The sequence below is a fragment of the Megalops cyprinoides genome, chromosome 2 (assembly GCF_013368585.1).
Source record: "Megalops cyprinoides isolate fMegCyp1 chromosome 2, fMegCyp1.pri, whole genome shotgun sequence".
Taxonomy (NCBI): Eukaryota; Metazoa; Chordata; class Actinopteri; order Elopiformes; family Megalopidae; genus Megalops; species Megalops cyprinoides.
Genome location: NC_050584.1, coordinates 61,412,628 through 61,423,389, shown reverse-complemented (window position 1 = coordinate 61,423,389; position 10,762 = coordinate 61,412,628).

Below are 10,762 nucleotides of genomic sequence, written 5' to 3'. Positions count from 1 at the left end.
GGCCCTCCGCTCGTCACCGGCACGCATCGGTGAACCCGCTAATGAGGCGGAATGGGACTGGCTGCTCGCGGGGTGCTGAATCCTCACAGCAAACAAAGCCATAACCCCCACCCCCACCACCACCTCCACCCCCCCACCAACCCGACACCCCCACCCTCCCACCCCCGCGGTTCACCAGGTTCACTGCTCTCGCACACACTCTCCCAACCGAAGCCAGTCACCCCAAACCCGAGGAAGTCAACCTCTCCATAATTGGCATTCTGCTAGTTAGAACCATAGGGGGGGTGGGGGGATGGGGGGGTGAGGAGGGGAGGTTGAATTCTACGGCTCATCACAAACATCCCAGTTTAGTTAAATGAAGATTATCTTAACATTTGAATTTAATCATCCAGCAGGTGCTCTTATCCAGGAAAACATAAAGCAAATGTAGCTCCCTCCCTCCATAAGTAGAGACAGTGAAGACACAAACAAACAGTACATAGGCTTCAGTGCACATTGCCACAATAACCATGTCCATACCGAATATAGAGTAAAACTTATAAAAGGCTTATAACACACCTATAAAGGACAAGCTATGCTAGGACATAGGAGCTAGGAATGGCCTTTTTTGTGAGGTGGTAATTCATTTAGCTCCTTGGAAGATATACGATGGGATCTACGGAGAGTCACGGCGAAAGTGTGAGTATGTCCTGTATGACTACAAAATAAAATAAAATTCAGAGTGTGTCTATGTCGTTTTTATTATCATAATGTAATACTTGACCACTGCAAATGCAAATTCCCTTTTTGTTCCTGGTCCGCCTCATAATGGACTTTTCACATATAAAAAGTTGCTGTCAGATGTGCTCTGTTTGCATGAGTGTCCTTGTTCATTACAGATGCTCCAGAGAGCCATTTTATCAGGCACTCTCAGAAGTGAGTCATCATAGACATTTATGGAGTAAAGCTCAAACGTTTAAACAGGTTGCACAACTGTTTCGAGTGAGCTTTTGAAAAAAAAAAAATGTGGGTGGGGGGGTGGGGGGGTGGCGGTAACCAGCTCGTGTCTTGCGTGAACTGTGAACGAATCAAACCCGAACAACACCGTTTCAAACGACCGAGAGAGCATAGTGTGCTGGGGGAAAAACACGATTTGCCGCGTTTGTGCCGTATTCCTGACATGGAGCCGTAACAGAATCTGTGAAAGACATCATTGAAAGAATCTTAAGGAACAAGGTTTTGTTGTGAGAGACCAGAACAAATTCGTGAGTAACTGAATACGGATGTCCACCGACTGAATTGTGAGATTACAGCTCTTTTTTTTTTGCCTTATACTGTGGGTCAAACATTTGTTGCAAGCTCGGAGACAGTCCTCTGTACATCCGCATTTGATTAAGCGAAAAATTCCTCTGGGAGTCTGGGTTTGTCCTTTAAAATCAAGATTAGGAGTCGGAGGACCAACTTTGGGTCAGGCTGATATTTTGATTGTGGTTAGAGTTCATAGAAATTGTATAAGGTACTAAAATAACAAACTGCTGGATTCAATCAACATTTGCCCTGAACGCTGACTTGAAATTAAATGCAAGTGTTATTTCTTTTTTCCTCGTGAACACAGTTTTCTCTGCTCAGAGGTCCATAAAAATCAGTGGAACAAAAATGTGGTTGTGTTGAAAAAAAAGTAAAGCTAGCATTTTGTGGCAGGCCAGAGTTAGAGACAAATGCTGATGGAATGCAAGGGACAGTGTTCTAGAACTGTCTGTTAAATGACAGTTTACAGTAGTGAGATGGACCAGCTTAATCGTGCACTGTAAGCCATTTTCAGAATGATGGCCCTTCCCGTTGAAACTCAAAGGAGATTAATATGATGTTATTCCAGTATCTCCGGCTGTGCCCCATCAAAAATAAAAGCATCTAACATTTATACATACCCACTCTTGTTTTTCTGATCAATCTAAATGAAACTTCTCCCTGATTTTTTTTTGCTACCCAATCAATGGAAAAAGTGCATTTCGTTGGGGGTGGAAAAAAAAAAGCGTAAAACATGAAAACAGAATAAGGATGACAGTCAACAGTGGTGATTTGAATGACAGCCACATTGTGAACACCAGTTATGTCATAACATGGATTCCCCTGTCATGACTCTGTGTTTTACTGGAGGTGAAACACAGCTTCAGAGCTTTTAAGTGACATCCATAATGTGCTGTGATAAAAAAAAAGCTCCTATATTCAGGCCCTTCAAGATCTCCCAGTTCCAGAAGACCATCTGGATTGTTGACTGACGTGGAAACTGGGGGTGGAACAGGAGTGGCTGTTTATCTATAGGGACTCCAGTGTGAGATTTTAAATGTGTAAGCAAACACGCTGACCGAAAGCTAAACAGAACAAATAAACTCTCCGCATGTGTGTATGCGTTTCACTGCAGTGAGTGATGTTCCCCCGCAGCCATAAACTTCACTGAGCACAGTCAGATTGAGAAACAGTGCCTGGAGACTCATAGCATCCTACAGACACTTCTTTTGTTTTTTTTTTCCTCCTTAACAAATGGTTTTGAATTCTAGTGGAAATTTGTGTAAAGTGATTTGTGTAAAGTGGTAAAGTGGTTTGGTGTTGTTTTTTTTAATCATTGAACATTTACATTGATAACCAGACTTATATTTCTCACTTTAAATCGTACCCATACTCTGGTCGTCATAATTTTTAACGTCAGCTCATCACCATGTGTTTCACTGTTAACTTTGATATTATCCTTTGTATCTCTGTAGTTCGTGGAGGGATCGCGTACAGGCTCAGGTGTGTATCAGTACATAAGTTTATGTATTAATGTGCATCTCAATGTACACATGACCATTTTTCACCAGCTGGTACAACAGCAACTGGGGCACTCAAAAGTAGGCATGCAACCATGCTGACATCTACTTCATATATATTTTGCTTTTAAATGCCTGCTTTAAAGCAAACGGGTAAAGCTCATGGTAGTTTTTTATCTATTTTTTTCAGCACAGAAAACTTTATCTTCAGTGTGTATGCAGTTTAAACCTGGGTAACTCCATTATAAAATGCAAATAGGCTAAGCCACATTCTTTTGGTGAAATATATATCTTGAGACCAGCAATTACTTTTTTTCCAGGAAGGAAGAACTATCTTCTGTTTAATCTGAATGTTCTGTTTCCCTCTCTCTCCCTCTCTCTCTTTTCCTCCCTCTCCCTCTCTCCCTCTCTCGCTCAGTAGTGCCTTTGATATATTTCGCCTTGCACAAAAGATAGGATCTCATTTGATCTACAACATAAAACATCTGGGCCATTACTCTTCGGACACCTGTTTTTAATTCGCCGCGCAGACAGAAATCCTTTACTATTTCTCACAATCAATGTTCTCTCTTTCTAATTTGAGCCCCCTTACTCATGTTATGACAAAGTCTGATTTTTTTTTTTTTTTACCTATGCATGAAATATGGTTCACATTAATTTTTCCATAATCAAGATAAATATGAAAAATTGACTGTCATTCACAGGCTATTGGCAATTGGCACCTGTACTGTACTGCACACACACACACACACACACACACACACACACACAGACACACACACACACACACGCATGGGGCGCTTCAAATAGGTTCAGTATGCCTCCGCCTGTTGACGTGAGTAACCTCGCAGATTGCATTGCGGATGCCTCCCGTTGTAGGTTTCACGGAATGTATTTCAGGGCTGCCACATGGAGGCTTAGCTGTCGTGTGTAATCTCGGCTGCATCGGCTCCGTTGTTATCGCCTAAAAAAACTCAGGAAGCCTCGGGTACACGTGTGAGATCGCTCAAAGGTCCCCACTGCCGGCTTCTGCCACGGAGAGTCAAATCGGAACTCTTCCATCTGTGTGTATAAATCTGGCATGTGTGTTGGTGTATCTTGCTTCCCGCTGTTATCCCAAACACTGATCTCTGATACTGATAACAGTTAAGGTGACTTTCGGTATGTTTGCTATCTGCCCTGGTCTGATGTTTGACCCCCTCTATTTGACCACTTTGGATATCTAGTTTATAATCAACAAGTTTTTGACCTCTGAATATTGCTTTTGGGTAAAATATCACATTTGTTGTTAGTGCCACAGGTTTGTTAGCTGTGTCTACTTTCCCAATATCAACCAAGACTGGGCGGAACCAAATATTTCTGTTCCACATTTAGCCAGCGTGAGTGATATCTGAAATCAAATATCACACAGCACACAGCATGTTACAGTGCTAAATATACAAAAATGCAGTTGCATCATGTATGGCAAAATATGTGGGAATTTTATTTGTTTTTTATAAAAAAAAAAAAGAATATGGCAATTTTTATTTTAATGTTCTTGTAGGGCAAGCAACACCCAAACCTGACATGGTGAAGGGAAAAATATGCATAAGGATTTCAACAAAAAAAGGCGACCAGTTCTCCGAATCACTTCAGGGTTTTTGGGGAACGATCAAAGAAGCAATTAAATAAGTTGTGCATAGGCAGCACTTACACGGGGCGAACGGTATTGAGGCTAACACAAAACATATGCCATTACCAACAGACAGTAGGACAATATGAAGGCAGGAATACTATGAACAAAGCATATTCACAAGACTCAAAATTCATCCTATTACCATCGTTTACCTTCACCTTCTTACAATTAATTAACGTAAATGAAACAAAATAACCACAAATTAAAAAATGGGTATAATATAATCATTCATGAAATGCTTGAATGATCTGTGAATAGATATACACATAGCATTTGTGATCATAAAAGAGTTTTAGTGTAAAAATGTTGCATTTATAAAAGTTCCCATTTGTAATTTGAGACAATACTGTATTTAATAAAAAGAAATATTCTTTAGTTCAGTTAAAGATGTCCTGGAGTCTGATTCATCTACATTAAGTTTTCTAATTGATATGATGTTTGTATATTTTCAGACAAAAACATAATGTAGTTTATAATGGGTTATAATAAATATATGTTTTCTTAATAAGTTACACTGAGAAATACATTTTGTTTCCATGAGAATTCATTATAATGCGTTCAAATATTTTATATTGTTCATATGTCAAAAACACAAAAAGTTAATTACATTTTTTGATGCACAATGAAAATACATATTCAAACACAGGTACCACAGACAGGAAAATGAGGTACAAATACAAAAACAATCGCAATTTTAAAAGAACATGAAACATTTAGGAAGTATTGGTCACTGTTCAACCAGCCTAAGTACTTTGAAAAATCAGTACTTATAATTAATTTAAAAATCCATCAGTAAAATAACCAAAAGTTTGTCATAACATAATTCTTGCGAAAAGAAATTCACCCTGGGACTGATTAATATAAACACTTTATAGATAAATAGAAAAAAATATGTTTAAATGTATATGCCAAAAATATATATTTATAGAAAACCCATATGGTGGTTTACGCAATGCCTTTGAAATGTGAAAAACATCTTTATAGCACCTGTATGGTTCAGCACAGCATGCTGAACTTGTCAGTGTGTCAACTGCTACGCCGTTATTCTTCTTTTTTGCTGTTCTTGTTTTGTAGTGATGGGAGAGTGAGGCTTCATTTGCTGCCAATCAAGGCTTTGCCCCTCCACACCAAAACACAACGATTGGTTAAAAGTGAGTCACTGTTAAAACGTAATGGCTCCACCCATTTAAGCACTCGTGATACCTCACAGGCTCATTGCTACTCTTTTGCGCTAAATAATTTTGTTTCTTTTGTGCAAACCCGATTAAAAAAACGAACAAATAAACTAAAAAAAAAATGTCCCTGTCGAATCACGACGCCACCCAGAGGATGGACATGTTGGTGCCTCCCTCATGGGTGATCTGGTTGATGCGCCCACGCACACAGTCCAGCGTGACAAAGATGACAGTGCCGTTGCGCACCTCGAAGGTGGCACGCAGCCCCACGCTGGTCCACTCGCTGCCCTCGGGCATGTGCCCGCCCACCTGCTGTGCCACGGGCGTGGGCTGGAGCTGGTCGCCCTCCTGCCGCTGCAGGTTAACCTTCACCACATTGCAGGAGTGGATCAGCTTGAGGTTGAAGGCCACGCTGGCCACACCCGCCTCGCGGAAGACAAAGTTCCGGCGGGCGAATTGGCCTGAGGCGACCAGCTGCACCTGTGCCGCACCGCCACCGTTGCCGCTCACCTGGTGGAAATGCAGGGCCTTGTTCCGCACAGCCCCCGAGGGCAGGCCGGTCTTGGTGATGGTGGCGGAGAGGGAGGAGGAGACAGCCGACGGGATCCAGATGAGGCTGAGCACGCTCAGCCCGGAGCTGTCCCCGAAGTAGCGGATGTTGCACTGGACGGGCGACAGGATCTCGAAGCTGAGCGTGTCACCCGCGTCCACAGCCGCCGCACCCGACAGCGATACCGATGTGTCCCTGTAGTTGACGCCGGACTTGAAGACCTGCATCAGCTCGGCGTTGGAGCCGTTCCTGTTCACGTAGGAGGCCAGGGAGAAGCCCTCCCGCACACAGGTGTGGCCCATGGAGTAGAGCGCCTGCTGGAAGACGAACTTCACCACCCCACTCTCGGTGAAGCGCACCCCGCGGCTGTCGTGCGTCAGGGTGACCATGTAGGGGTCTGAGACGGAGATCACCTTGAAGGCAGGCCGGTAGTTGGTCTGGTAGTGGACAGACATGGAGGTCTGCGCCGTCATGGCGACGGCACCCGTGTCGTGGGAGAGCCAGAGGAGGCTGAAGGGGGAGTGGAGGTCGTAGACGTGGACGTCCTTGCTCTGGTTGCAGTAGTGGTTGGGGCTCTTGAGGAAGAGCGAGAGGGTGTGGTTGGGCTCCACTTCGGCCGCGGCGCTCACGCTGACGCTCTGGTAGAACTTCCCGTCCGGCTGCTCCACCCGCACGCCGCTCAGGTCCTGGCCCTCCTCCTCGCTGCTGTTCATCCTCATGGACACCTGCAAGAAGTTCCTGCAGCTGTGCCTCAGGGCGAAGTTGTGGTCGACCCACACCAGGCCATGCTGCTGGAACACCAGTGCCCCCTTCTGGTTGGAGACCAGGTCACTCTGCTCTTTGCCCCGGATGACGAGCTGCACGCCGGGGTAGATGTGGTTGCCAGGGCCCCTGGTGGGAGGCAGGGCGACCGTGGCGGACCAGGCCTGGGAGAGCCGGTTCTCAGAGAGCAAACCACACACCGTGTCACTGGAGGCCGAGCAGGGGACGGCCACCGGCTCCCCATCGCAATCCGAGCACGCCTGGCACTCCTGGAGCTCGTGGTTGTAGAAGTAGTCGTGTCCGCACACCCCGGCCGCTGCGTCCCGCTCTGACACCCCCAAGCACCTGAACCCACCTGCCCCACAACAACCAATCAGCATCAGACCTTTTCAAGCTGCGGATATAGCAATTAGGGGCTAAAGAGCAACTTCAGTTTTTTCCAGTTCCATCAATGTGTTTACAATTGCTATACTTGCGGCTGCTACTGTTTTTAACAGTCTTTTTAATGTGCGTTAAGCACCAAAAATAAAATGTATTGTCATCACTTTACATACAGGCCAAAGAGAGGCCAGGGTGGGCTAAATGTTACATTTTTGTTAGTACAATGTTCTTATGCTTTTAAATGTATGCATATTCACAGTAATGTATGTGTATACACCTAAGGAAAGACCAAATCTGCAGGTGGAATATTGTACGAAAAAGAGTGAGAACGCATTTTCACAACACTTTCTCTACAGAAGGACCTCAAATCTGAAACATGAAATTAGCTTTTAAGGCACGCGGTTACTTCACATTACAGCGGACACTTCTGTATGTCTGTCCGAACCTTACCTGGCGTATTGAGGCATTTGACTCGCTCCCCACACAGATTTGGTATTTCAAGGCATTCATCCCTGTCCTGTAGCAAAAAAACAACTTAATCAACATCTGGAGGAAACTGGCAATTATCTCTCTAAAGTCAGCTGGGTTAATGTATTACAAACCCAGAGATATTTAAAGGATATACAGATATGTGTAATTTACTGTCAGACACTAGTGCATGCAGTTTTAGGTTGTGGTTCATAAAAAGTTGCAATATTTTTAAAATCTATCTTCATCGATCAAATCAATCAAGTCCTGTCAGAACACAGCCTATAGCTATAAGGCAAAGACCAAGCCGTGTCCTCAGAACAGTTAAAAACGTTATCTTCCACTTCTCACTGTGTGCAAATGGCTGAGCACTATAAGACAGGATCCCTACCTGAACAGGTAACTTACCTGACATATCCGGTCAGCGTTCGGGGAACACTGGGAGACCAGGAAGAACCCCGAAGGGCACATGGTGCACTTCTCACACTGAGGGGGGTCCCGCTGGAAGTCGCAGTACTCCTCCTGGCCACACCGTCCACAGTCCAGCAGGGGGTGCCCCACGTCCATCACCTTGGCATCCACGTCCACCTTGTGGACGGCGTAGGACTTCTGCAGGTGACTCCTCACCTGGTTCTGCAGGCCCTGCAGGTGGCTCTCAAAGTAGCTCTGGATGTCACCCTGCAGGCTTTGGAAGGACATCTGCTTGACGGTCTCGGAGAGCATGCCGTACTGCACCTTGATCAGGTCCATCTGCTCGTACATCTTCCTCTGCTGATCCAGGATCTCCCGCTGCTGGCTGACCAGGGTGTCCTGCTGCTCCATCAGCCTCTGCTGAAGGTCCCGGATCAGCACCTGCTGGGCCCTCAGTGCCTCTACAAACTTCTCCTGCCCCTTCGCCAGCTGCAGCTGGAGGATGAGGGCATCCTCGGACGGCACCTCATTCTCACCTGACAGGTGCAAAAAATGATTTACATAATAGAACATAAGCGTATCTGTTCAATTTAAACGAGCAACAGTGGCAGACCAAGCTAGCAACACTCCCAGACCAGTGTGTGTGAGCATAACACTATTGGAGAGCTGCCACAAGTTAACTTCTGCAATCTGATAGAAGCCAAGTATACTACGATGCAACAGTCTCTAGAACACAGAATCAAAATACATCAAATACTAGAGGTAGCAGGTGTTAGGGGGTGGGGATTGAAATGGAATTGAGATGCAGTCTGAAGAGGTGGGTCTTCAGTTTGCGTCGGAAGATGACCAGTGATTCTACTGTCCTAACCTCCGTGGGGAGTTCATTCCACCACTGAAGGACCAGTACAGACAGAGATTGTGTTTGAGAAGAGTGACCCCATCGAGTCGGGACAGTCAGTATAAAACGAGATTACAGTTGAGGTTTAAAATATCATGAATTTAAACCTTTTGTAAAAGACACCAGCTCCTTAGTATTCATACCATGCCAAAAGATAAACTTTCAGTAAATTCTTAATAATATTAGGGTGTATTTAGCAGAAACCCTTATTAAGGGTATCTAACATACCTTCCACTGTACATGTTAGTCACTTATGCAGCAGGGTATTTGCTGAAGAAAATCAGATTTGGTACCTTACTCAAAGTACAAGAAATTCATGTCTGCTGCTTTCAGGTTTAAGTTTCCTAACCATTCACCAATGTGCTACTCCTGAGCCTAGACACGGACCCACTGGTGATACATAGAAAACATAATATGATTGGCAGAGTCAACTCATATTTGACTCTAACCTGAACTCTTTGATGTGTTAAGTAATCAAAGGTTGCCTTTAGGTCAGATTTACAGTTAACGTGATTGTGAATAGTCACCCCAAGCCGATTAGTGATGCAGGACACACTACACTACAGGACATATCTTCTTTTAATGTGGAGATGAAGTTTGCCTATGTATAGTTCATGACATCAAAACTGTCTGCATTTTCTAGACAGTTCACTGCCAATTTTTTTTTCTAGTTCAGCTGCTCCGCAGCAGACTTCACATAACCAAGCAGATGTGCTTCTCTGAAACAGTCTTTGGGCTGGCTGACAGAAACCTCCCTTTTGTGTGCAGGTGTTAACAATCTAATTTTGTTTTAATACCAAATACAGCGAGAGGAATTGCGCCCGTTGTTAGAGACTGTTAACTAGTTCGCTTCCCCGTATCCCTCGCTATAATAATGCATGAAGTGAAATAATTCACAAGCTTTATACTTTGAATACTTAATCCACATTGACCTGGTTTAGATTACATTTCCCAAGTATCCGTTGAGTTTAAAACATTCCACATTCGAACATGTTTTATGTAGTGCTAATCCAAAGCCTCACTTTATAGCTATATGTGTCCCTAGGTTCTTCGATGTCATCGACTGTTTCCAGGTTTTAAGGATCAACCATTAAAACTTGGCTCATACGGACTAACGCGCACCGGTGGGCGTGCTTCAGGCGCATCTGATTAACCTGGTTTAATGTCGCACGTTAGCTGAACTCCCAGAGGAGCGCCGCCGAGCTCCGACGCAGGGTATCCAAAGTCCGGAAATTCCCCCAGAACCTGTGCAGCCCTGTCCGGCAGGTGGACGAAAGTGGGCTGACTGCTGACGTCGTCGGACACCGGCGGACAGCTCTCCCCCACGCACGGTCTTGGTCTGGGCTTCGGTCGTATCCTCAGCGGAAGTTTGCATTCGATGCCTCTGCATTCTCGGGTGTCGTTGCCGGGTTGTCTCTGCGGCGTCGCGCAATCCTCGCCGGTGCACCCGGGACTGAAAACTTCAGCGTGTCTGCTCCTGGCGTTTTCCCTGCCGACTTCGCCTCCTCCTCCGCGCTGAGGGTGAATAATCGTGTACGGTTCCGAAATCGCTCTGGATGGAGAGCTATGGTGGGTGTTGTGGTAGCTGGGCGCGATCTGTGCTGACCTGCCCTGTGTCGTCGGCGTGAACTGTCGGGATGGTCGGGAAGATCGCCC